The 11,546-nt window shown below is 41.4% G+C and overlaps 1 pseudogene; it reads left to right on the plus strand.

Annotated features, from left to right (window-relative positions):
- Window positions 1-405: 405 nt before the first annotated feature.
- Window positions 406-612, plus strand: LOC142272111 (U2 spliceosomal RNA; annotated as a pseudogene).
- Window positions 613-11,546: the final 10,934 nt, after the last annotated feature.

Genomic DNA, 11,546 nt, shown 5'->3' on the forward strand with positions numbered 1-11,546 from the left:
ACTGCAAGGGGGAGGGGAGGTGCTTGTGTCCAAAAGGAGGAGTTATTCAGATTCATTGCAGTGGGCGGCGGCTGCAAAAAGCACCATTCTTCTTGTTTTTGCTCTGCAAAACAGCCTTTTCAAGGGTTGGCTTGGTGACAAAATGTCTTCTGTAGGCGTGGGTTTGTCTCCCTCTCCCTAAGATGTGTCCGGTATAGGCCAGGGTGCCACTCAAGGCCGTAACCAATTTGGGTTATAGCTTCTCGGCCTTTTGGCTAAGATCAAGTGTAGTTTCGGAGGACGCTACCTTGGTCGGTACTGGAAGGTGCCTGGGATTGCACGTCTGCCGGCCTTGAGGAAGTGTGTGCGCCTTCTGGTGACACATAGCCCTCTTGTGCCTGGACGGTTCCCAGGCAACGGGAGGCGATCACCTTTGTTATTTTGAAGTCCTACTGATAAACAGAAAAAAAAAAAAATTAAATCTGTTCTTATCAGTTTAATATCTGATACGTCCCCTCTCTGGGGACCATATATTAAATGGATTTTTAGAACAAGGAGATGGAAAAAATCTTGCTCTGTCCACTGCACGCATTGACCTGGTATTGCAGTACCTCCAGGACCGGTGCACCCCTTCTTAACCCAGTTTCCAAAAGCAGAACTCAATTCACCTGATTCAAATGAGCCCCATTAGTGAATTGAAAGAAAGCAAAAACTTTATATGCACCTCAATTTGGCCAATTCACTTTTCACACTTTCACCCTTTTTTTTATCTTTCACACCTTTTACTTGCTTTATTGATGCAAAAAGCTGTGCCAAATAGCAAACTCATCTCCACTCAACTTGACCAACTCTGCTATGTCCCGTGCAGTATCTTATTCTCAGTCTTATCTAGATCATTTGCAATTGAATAGAATAGATCCCTTTTGGCTACTTATGACTGTGTAAAATATGTAGTTTTACTGGGCTGGGATGAGAGAATCCATTGAAGCATGGTGTAGGGATTGTGGTTCCTGTGTGCTAAGAAGAGAGGCTGGCACCAGCCAGAAAGCCCCATTGCAGCCAATAATCACTTAATAACTTTTTCAACTTGTCATCATATGGGAGGCCCCGTTGTTGGTAGACGTGCACCTTCTCAGTGAATGGCCGGTGAAATGCAGGCAACTCGATCTCTTCGAGGTCATCATCCTCTGGCCCCTCTTCCGACAGGTGGGGCATCCGGGAGAGTGCATTGGCATTGACGTTGGTACGGCCGGCCCGGTACTTGATGGTGAAATCGTAGTTGGCTAACCTGGTCACCCACCGCTGCTCCAACGCGCCCAGCTTGGCCGTATCTAGATGGGTCAGCAGGTTATTGTCTGTGTACGCGGTGAACTTGGCTGCTGCCAGGTAATGGCGGAACCGCTCGGTGATAGCCCACACCAGTGCCAAGAGCTCAAGCTTGAAGGAGATGTAGTTCTCAGGGTTCCTCTCAGTCGGTCAGAGTTTTCGGCTAGCATAAGCTATTACCTTTTCCCTTCTGTCTTGGACCTGGGATAGAACAGCCCCCAAGCCCACATTGCTGGCGTCGGTGTAGAGGATGAATGGGCGGCTGTAGTCAGGGTACGCTAGGATTTCCTCTCCGGTCAGGGCTGTTCTCAGCTGGCGGAAGGATTCCTCATGCTTTTCTTCCCACACCAATGGGGCTACTAGGGATCTACCACCCTTGGTCTGTCCTACGAGGAGGTCTTGCATGGGGGCAGCCATCTTTGTGTACCCCTTAATGAAGCGACGGTAATATCCCACCAGGCCCAGAAACTGCCTCACTTCCCTCACTGTGGTCGGTCTCGGCCAGTCTTGGATGGCGGTGATCTTCTCGGGGTTGGGGGCGACACCTTCCGCACCAACCACATGTCCTAGGTACTGCACTCTGGGTTTCAGCAGATGACACTTTGAGGGCTTCAACTTCATCCCATACTTGGCAAGGGACGCGAACACCTCGGCTAGGTGCTCCAGGTGGGCTTCATACGTCTGTGAGTACACAATCACATCATCCAAGTACAGCAAAACGGTCCCATAGGCAGTCTTCTCTCGGTCTTCCGGTGCCACGGCCACCTGCCAGTACCCGCTGGTGAGGTCAAGGGTGGAGAAGTAGTTAGCGGTTCTCAGCGAGGCCAGGGACTCTTTGATGCGGGGCAGAGGGTAAGCATCCTTATGCGTTATCTGGTTAATCTTCCGGTAATCCACACACATCCGCATGGTGCCATCCTTCTTCTTAACCAGCACCAACGGAGCGGCCCAGGGACTACAGCTGTCCCTAATAACCCCTGCCTCCTTCATGTTCCTCAACATGTCTTTGGCGCATTGGTAGTGTGCAGGGGGAATAGGCCTGTATCTCTCTTTAATAGGGGAGTGTGTACCGGTAGGGATGTGGTGTTGAACCCCTTTAATCTGCCCAAAATCTAGAGGGTGCTTGCTAAAAACCCGCTCATACTCCTGTACCACCCGGTATACCCCTTCCTTGTGGTGTATGGGGGTATCATCAGTGCCGACATGTAGCTCTCGATACCACTCGCCTAACTCCCCCAGGGATGAGTGGGAACCGGCAGCAGGCGGTGTGACCGGGGGAACGGCTTCATGGATCGTGTGGGGATCTAGAGTGAGCAATTTGGCAAGGGTAGCGTACCGGGTGGTGCATGAATGCACACATATTGGTTTTATAATCTTATTGTATTACTTTATATTCTTATTTCACTTGTGCATATCTCCACCATAATCCTGGCTAAGAAATATAGCTTTTTTTGGGGTACACAGGTAGTAAGGTCTTCTTTCTATTTCTTTAGGGGTGATATAGCCTGGTGGAACTCTAGACCTCTAACATTATATATGCACCCTTTTTCTTTATGGTTCTTGGACACCTTATAACATTCTTCCATACATATATATCTTTCTCATAAATTATAAATAATTAGGCATTTTTATATATTTTATTTACATTTTCATAAATAACTTTTTACAAAGCATGGGGGACATTCTCACATACATATAATTTTCATGTACGCATTCTGAAAATTTACGCATAAACCGTACACACTCCTTTTTGTAACAATTTCTATAACTCATTCGCTGAACTCTCATCCCGGATATTCATTCTTACACCGAATTTCCTGTTATAACACAACATTCATGATTTTTATTCAATTTATTTTTATTTTTTAGGTTTATTAGTAGTGATGAGCGAGTACTAAAAAGCTCGGGTGCTCGAAGCTCGGGCCGAGCCTCCCAAGATACTCGTGTACTCGGCCCGAGCACCGAGCCCAATGTTATCCTATGGGAGACCCGAGTATTTTTGTGAAATGACCACCGGCAGCATGTAGAAACCCTAAAAATGGCACAAAAGTCTCCGAAGAGTGCTCAAATGACATGGCAACAGCATGGGGAAGACCCCTTGAAGCATTTATCACTCAAAAGTCACAGCTGTGAATAATTTTGTCCGCGTTTTACGCCATTTTTACGGACTCACCAGAAAACCTTCCAAAATGACACCAAAATGATTTTTCATAGCGGAAATGTTAAGGGCACATACCCAATAGTGAGATAGAGCTAATGTATGTTACTTTTTGAGATCAATACATGAAAGATTTTACGTAAAACATTGTGTGGCACTCCGATGTCCCTGAGAAGAGACGTACATAAAGGCCTCTGAGTCTAATGTGCCCATTTTGAGGAACTGAGTCTTTGTAGTATTTTCCTTTGCCAGGGCAGTCCAAAATTGTGAGGTTCACCAATGCCCCTGCATACAGACGTGCATGATGGCCTGTAAACCTGAAGTGCCCATTGTAAGGAAGTGGGTCTATTGTAGTATAACCCTTAGGCAGGGCAGCCAAAAATTGGGAGGCTCCACGTTGTCCCTGGATAGAGACGTGCATGAGGGCCTCAAAACATTAAGTGTCCAGTGTCAGGAAGTGGGTGTATTATAGTATAGCCCTTAGGCAGGGCAGCCAAAAATTGGGAGGCTCCACGTTGTCCCTGGATAGAGACGTGCATGAGGGCCTGTAAACCTGAAGTGCCCATTGGAAGGAAGTGGGTCTTTTGTAGTATAGCCCTTTGGCAGGGCAGCCAAAAATTGTGAGGCTCCACGTTGTCCCTGGATAGAGACGTGCATGAGGGCCTGTAAACCTGAAGTGCCCATTGGAAGGAAGTGGGTCTTTTGTAGTATAGCCCTTTGGCAGGGCAGCCAATAATTGGGAGGCTCCACGTTGTCCCTGGATAGAGACATGCATGAGGGCCTCAAAACATTAAGTGTCCATTGTCAGGAAGTGGGTGTATTATAGTATAGCCCTTAGGCAGGGCAGCCAAAAATTGGGAGGCTCCACGTTGTCCCTGGATAGAGACGTGCATGAGGGCCTGTAAACCTGAAGTGCCCATTGGAAGGAAGTGGGTCTTTTGTAGTATAGCCCTTTGGCAGGGCAGCCAAAAATTGGGAGGCTCCACGTTGTCCCTGGATAGAGACGTGCATGAGGGCCTCAAAACATTAAGTGTCCATTGTCAGGAAGTGGGTGTATTATAGTATAGCCCTTTGGCAGGGCAGCCAAAAATTGGGAGGCTCCACGTTGTCCCTGGATAGAGACGTGCATGAGGGCCTCAAAACATTAAGTGTCCATTGTCAGGAAGTGGGTGTATTATAGTATAGCCCTTAGGCAGGGCAGCCAAAAATTGGGAGGCTCCACGTTGTCCCTGGATAGAGACGTGCATGAGGGCCTCAAAACATTAAGTGTCCATTGTCAGGAAGTGGGTCTTTTGTAGTATAGCCCTTTGGCAGGGCAGCCAAAAATTGGGAGGCTCCACGTTACAACGACAGGAGACCCGCTCCTTTGCAATGGGAACAATGTTTTGAGGCCCTCATGCACGTCTCTATGCAGGGACAACGTGGAGCCTCCCAATTTTTGGCTGCCCTGCCAAAGGGCTATACTATAATACACCCACTTCCTGACAATGGACACTTAATGTTTTGAGGCCCTCATGCACGTCTCTATCCAGGGACAACGTGGAGCCTCCCAATTTTTGGCTGCCCTGCCAAAGGGCTATACTACAAAAGACCCACTTCCTGACAATGGACACTTAATGTTTTGAGGCCCTCATGCACGTCTCTATCCAGGGACAACGTGGAGCCTCCCAATTTTTGGCTGCCCTGCCTAAGGGCTATACTATAATACACCCACTTCCTGACAATGGACACTTAATGTTTTGAGGCCCTCATGCATGTCTCTATCCAGGGACAACGTGGAGCCTCCCAATTTTTGGCTGCCCTGCCAAAGGGCTATACTACAAAAGACCCACTTCCTTCCAATGGGCACTTCAGGTTTACAGGCCCTCATGCACGTCTCTATCCAGGGACAACGTGGAGCCTCCCAATTTTTGGCTGCCCTGCCAAAGGGCTATACTACAAAAGACCCACTTCCTTCCAATGGGCACTTCACGTTTACAGGCCCTCATGCACGTCTCTATCCAGGGACAACGTGGAGCCTCCCAATTTTTGGCTGCCCTGCCTAAGGGCTATACTATAATACACCCACTTCCTGACACTGGACACTTAATGTTTTGAGGCCCTCATGCACGTCTCTATCCAGGGACAACGTGGAGCCTCCCAATTTTTGGCTGCCCTGCCTAAGGGCTATACTACAATAGACCCACTTCCTTACAATGGGCACTTCAGGTTTACAGGCCATCATGCACGTCTGTATGCAGGGGCATTGGTGAACCTCACAATTTTGGACTGCCCTGGCAAAGGAAAATACTACAAAGACTCAGTTCCTCAAAATGGGCACATTAGACTCAGAGGCCTTTATGTACGTCTCTTCTCAGGGACATCGGAGTGCCACACAATGTTTTACGTAAAATCTTTCATGTATTGATCTCAAAAAGTAACATACATTAGCTCTATCTCACTATTGGGTATGTGCCCTTAACATTTCCGCTATGAAAAATCATTTTGGTGTAATTTTGGAAGGTTTTCTGGTGAGTCCGTAAAAATGGCGTAAAACGCGGACAAAATTATTCACAGCTGTGACTTTTGAGTGATAAATGCTTCAAGGGGTCTTCCCCATGCTGTTGCCATGTCATTTGAGCACTCTTCGGAGACTTTTGTGCCATTTTTAGGGTTTCTACATGCTGCCGGTGGTCATTTCACAAAAATACTCGGGTCTCCCATAGGATAACATTGGGCTCGGTGCTCGGGCCGAGTACACGAGTATCTTGGGAGGCTCGGCCCGAGCTTCGAGCACCCGAGCTTTTTAGTACTCGCTCATCACTACTAATAAACCTAAAAAATAAAAATAAATTGAATAAAAATCATGAATGTTGTGTTATAACAGGAAATTCGGTGTAAGAATGAATATCCGGGATGAGAGTTCAGCGAAACATAGCTTGTTACTGTTTGGTGGAGATAATATTTAATAAAATAAGTAGAAATCTACTAAAAGTTTCGTTTGTTTATATTGCCATCCTGAGATAATCGTCTCCATGCTCCAAATCCATTTTAAAGCCATTTTTAAGGCATTTCGCGCATACATGAAATGAACACATTTTTCTCCAAAACTATAACAGATGCAAGCTTGTCCTGTTTGGTGGAGATGATATTTAATAAAATGAGTAGAAATCCACTAAAAGTTTTGTTTGGTTATATTGCAATCCCGAGATAATCGTCTCCATGCTCCAAATCCATTTTAAAGCCATTTTTAAGGCATTTCGCGCATACATGAAATGAACACATTTTTCTCCAAAACTATAACAGATGCAAGCTTGTCCTGTTTGGTGGAGATGATATTTAATAAAATAAGTAGAAATCCACTAAAAGTTTTGTTTGGTTATCTTGCAATCCCGAGATAATCGTCTCCATGCTCCAAATCCATTTTAAAGCCATTTTTAAGGCATTTCGCGCATACATGAAATGAACACATTTTTCTCCAAAACTATAACAGATGCAAGCTTGTCCTGTTTGGTGGAGATGATATTTAATAAAATAAGTAGAAATCCACTAAAAGTTTTGTTTGGTTATCTTGCAATCCCGAGATAATCGTCTCCATGCTCCAAATCCATTTTAAAGCCATTTTTAAGGCATTTCGCGCATACATGAAATGAACACATTTTTCTCCAAAACTATAACAGATGCAAGCTTGTCCTGTTTGGTGGAGATGATATTTAATAAAATAAGTAGAAATCCACTAAAAGTTTTGTTTGGTTATCTTGCAATCCCGAGATAATCGTCTCCATGCTCCAAATCCATTTTAAAGCCATTTTTAAGGCATTTCGCGCATACATGAAATGAACACATTTTTCTCCAAAACTATAACAGATGCAAGCTTGTCCTGTTTGGTGGAGATGATATTTAATAAAATAAGTAGAAATCCACTAAAAGTTTTGTTTGGTTATCTTGCAATCCCGAGATAATCGTCTCCATGCTCCAAATCCATTTTAAAGCCATTTTTAAGGCATTTCGCGCATACATGAAATGAACACATTTTTCTCCAAAACTATAACAGATGCAAGCTTGTCCTGTTTGGTGGAGATGATATTTAATAAAATAAGTAGAAATCCACTAAAAGTTTTGTTTGGTTATCTTGCAATCCCGAGATAATCGTCTCCATGCTCCAAATCCATTTTAAAGCCATTTTTAAGGCATTTCGCGCATACATGAAATGAACACATTTTTCTCCAAAACTATAACAGATGCAAGCTTGTCCTGTTTGGTGGAGATGATATTTAATAAAATAAGTAGAAATCCACTAAAAGTTTTGTTTGGTTATATTGCAATCCCGAGATAATCGTCTCCATGCTCCAAATCCATTTTAAAGCCATTTTTAAGGCATTTCGCGCATACATGAAATGAACACATTTTTCTCCAAAACTATAACAGATGCAAGCTTGTCCTGTTTGGTGGAGATGATATTTAATAAAATAAGTAGAAATCCACTAAAAGTTTTGTTTGGTTATCTTGCAATCCCGAGATAATCGTCTCCATGCTCCAAATCCATTTTAAAGCCATTTTTAAGGCATTTCGCGCATACATGAAATGAACACATTTTTCTCCAAAACTATAACAGATGCAAGCTTGTCCTGTTTGGTGGAGATGATATTTAATAAAATAAGTAGAAATCCACTAAAAGTTTTGTTTGGTTATCTTGCAATCCCGAGATAATCGTCTCCATGCTCCAAATCCATTTTAAAGCCATTTTTAAGGCATTTCGCGCATACATGAAATGAACACATTTTTCTCCAAAACTATAACAGATGCAAGCTTGTCCTGTTTGGTGGAGATGATATTTAATAAAATAAGTAGAAATCCACTAAAAGTTTTGTTTGGTTATCTTGCAATCCCGAGATAATCGTCTCCATGCTCCAAATCCATTTTAAAGCCATTTTTAAGGCATTTCGCGCATACATGAAATGAACACATTTTTCTCCAAAACTATAACAGATGCAAGCTTGTCCTGTTTGGTGGAGATAATATTTAATCAAATAAGTAGAAATCTACTAAAAGTTTCGTTTGTTTATATTGCCATCCTGAGATAATCGTCTCCATGCTCCAAATCCATTTTAAAGCCATTTTTAAGGCATTTCGCGCATACATGAAATGAACACATTTTTCTCCAAAACTATAACAGATGCAAGCTTGTCCTGTTTGGTGGAGATGATATTTAATAAAATAAGTAGAAATCCACTAAAAGTTTTGTTTGGTTATATTGCAATCCCGAGATAATCGTCTCCATGCTCCAAATCCATTTTAAAGCCATTTTTAAGGCATTTCGCGCATACATGAAATGAACACATTTTTCTCCAAAACTATAACAGATGCAAGCTTGTCCTGTTTGGTGGAGATGATATTTAATAAAATAAGTAGAAATCCACTAAAAGTTTTGTTTGGTTATCTTGCAATCCCGAGATAATCGTCTCCATGCTCCAAATCCATTTTAAAGCCATTTTTAAGGCATTTCGCGCATACATGAAATGAACACATTTTTCTCCAAAACTATAACAGATGCAAGCTTGTCCTGTTTGGTGGAGATGATATTTAATAAAATAAGTAGAAATCCACTAAAAGTTTTGTTTGGTTATCTTGCAATCCCGAGATAATCGTCTCCATGCTCCAAATCCATTTTAAAGCCATTTTTAAGGCATTTCGCGCATACATGAAATGAACACATTTTTCTCCAAAACTATAACAGATGCAAGCTTGTCCTGTTTGGTGGAGATGATATTTAATAAAATAAGTAGAAATCCACTAAAAGTTTTGTTTGGTTATATTGCAATCCCGAGATAATCGTCTCCATGCTCCAAATCCATTTTAAAGCCATTTTTAAGGCATTTCGCGCATACATGAAATGAACACATTTTTCTCCAAAACTATAACAGATGCAAGCTTGTCCTGTTTGGTGGAGATGATATTTAATAAAATAAGTAGAAATCCACTAAAAGTTTTGTTTGGTTATCTTGCAATCCCGAGATAATCGTCTCCATGCTCCAAATCCATTTTAAAGCCATTTTTAAGGCATTTCGCGCATACATGAAATGAACACATTTTTCTCCAAAACTATAACAGATGCAAGCTTGTCCTGTTTGGTGGAGATGATATTTAATAAAATAAGTAGAAATCCACTAAAAGTTTTGTTTGGTTATCTTGCAATCCCGAGATAATCGTCTCCATGCTCCAAATCAATTTTAAAGCCATTTTTAAGGCATTTCGCGCATACATGAAATGAACACATTTTTCTCCAAAACTATAACAGATGCAAGCTAGTCCTGTTTGGTGGAGATGATATTTAATAAAATAAGTAGAAATCCACTAAAAGTTTTGTTTGGTTATCTTGCAATCCCGAGATAATCGTCTCCATGCTCCAAATCCATTTTAAAGCCATTTTTAAGGCATTTCGCGCATACATGAAATGAACACATTTTTCTCCAAAACTATAACAGATGCAAGCTTGTCCTGTTTGGTGGAGATAATATTTGATCAAATAAGTAGAAATCTACTAAAAGTTTCGTTTGTTTATATTGCCATCCTGAGATAATCGTCTCCATGCTCCAAATCCATTTTAAAGCCATTTTTAAGGCATTTCGCGCATACATGAAATGAACACATTTTTCTCCAAAACTATAACAGATGCAAGCTTGTCCTGTTTGGTGGAGATGATATTTAATAAAATAAGTAGAAATCCACTAAAAGTTTTGTTTGGTTATATTGCAATCCCGAGATAATCGTCTCCATGCTCCAAATCCATTTTAAAGCCATTTTTAAGGCATTTCGCGCATACATGAAATGAACACATTTTTCTCCAAAACTATAACAGATGCAAGCTTGTCCTGTTTGGTGGAGATGATATTTAATAAAATAAGTAGAAATCCACTAAAAGTTTTGTTTGGTTATCTTGCAATCCCGAGATAATCGTCTCCATGCACCAAATCCATTTTAAAGCCATTTTTAAGGCATTTCGCGCATACATGAAATGAACACATTTTTCTCCAAAACTATAACAGATGCAAGCTTGTCCTGTTTGGTGGAGATAATATTTAATAAAATAAGTAGAAATCTACTAAACGTTTCGTTTGTTTATATTGCCATCCTGAGATAATCGTCTCCATGCTCCAAATCCATTTTAAAGCCATTTCAAAGGCATTTTGCGCATACATGAAATGAACACATTTTTCTCCAAAACTATAACACATGCAAGCTTGTCCTGTTTGGTGGAGATGATATTTAATAAAATAAGTAGAAATCCACTAAAAGTTTTGTTTGGTTATATTGCAATCCCGAGATAATCGTCTCCATGCTCCAAATCCATTTTAAAGCCATTTTTAAGGCATTTCGCGCATACATGAAATGAACACATTTTTCTCCAAAACTATAACAGATGCAAGCTTGTCCTGTTTGGTGGAGATGATATTTAATAAAATAAGTAGAAATCCACTAAAAGTTTTGTTTGGTTATCTTGCAATCCCGAGATAATCGTCTCCATGCTCCAAATCCATTTTAAAGCCATTTTTAAGGCATTTCGCGCATACATGAAATGAACACATTTTTCTCCAAAACTATAACAGATGCAAGCTTGTCCTGTTTGGTGGAGATGATATTTAATAAAATAAGTAGAAATCCACTAAAAGTTTTGTTTGGTTATCTTGCAATCCCGAGATAATCGTCTCCATGCTCCAAATCCATTTTAAAGCCATTTTTAAGGCATTTCGCGCATACATGAAATGAACACATTTTTCTCCAAAACTATAACAGATGCAAGCTTGTCCTGTTTGGTGGAGATGATATTTAATAAAATAAGTAGAAATCCACTAAAAGTTTTGTTTGGTTATCTTGCAATCCCGAGATAATCGTCTCCATGCTCCAAATCCATTTTAAAGCCATTTTTAAGGCATTTCGCGCATACATGAAATGAACACATTTTTCTCCAAAACTATAACAGATGCAAGCTTGTCCTGTTTGGTGGAGATGATATTTAATAAAATAAGTAGAAATCCACTAAAAGTTTTGTTTGGTTACCTTGCAATCCCGAGATAATCGTCTCCATGCTCCAAATCCATTTTAA

The sequence above is a fragment of the Anomaloglossus baeobatrachus genome, unplaced genomic scaffold (assembly GCF_048569485.1).
Source record: "Anomaloglossus baeobatrachus isolate aAnoBae1 unplaced genomic scaffold, aAnoBae1.hap1 Scaffold_3446, whole genome shotgun sequence".
NCBI classification, from domain to species: domain Eukaryota; kingdom Metazoa; phylum Chordata; class Amphibia; order Anura; family Aromobatidae; genus Anomaloglossus; species Anomaloglossus baeobatrachus.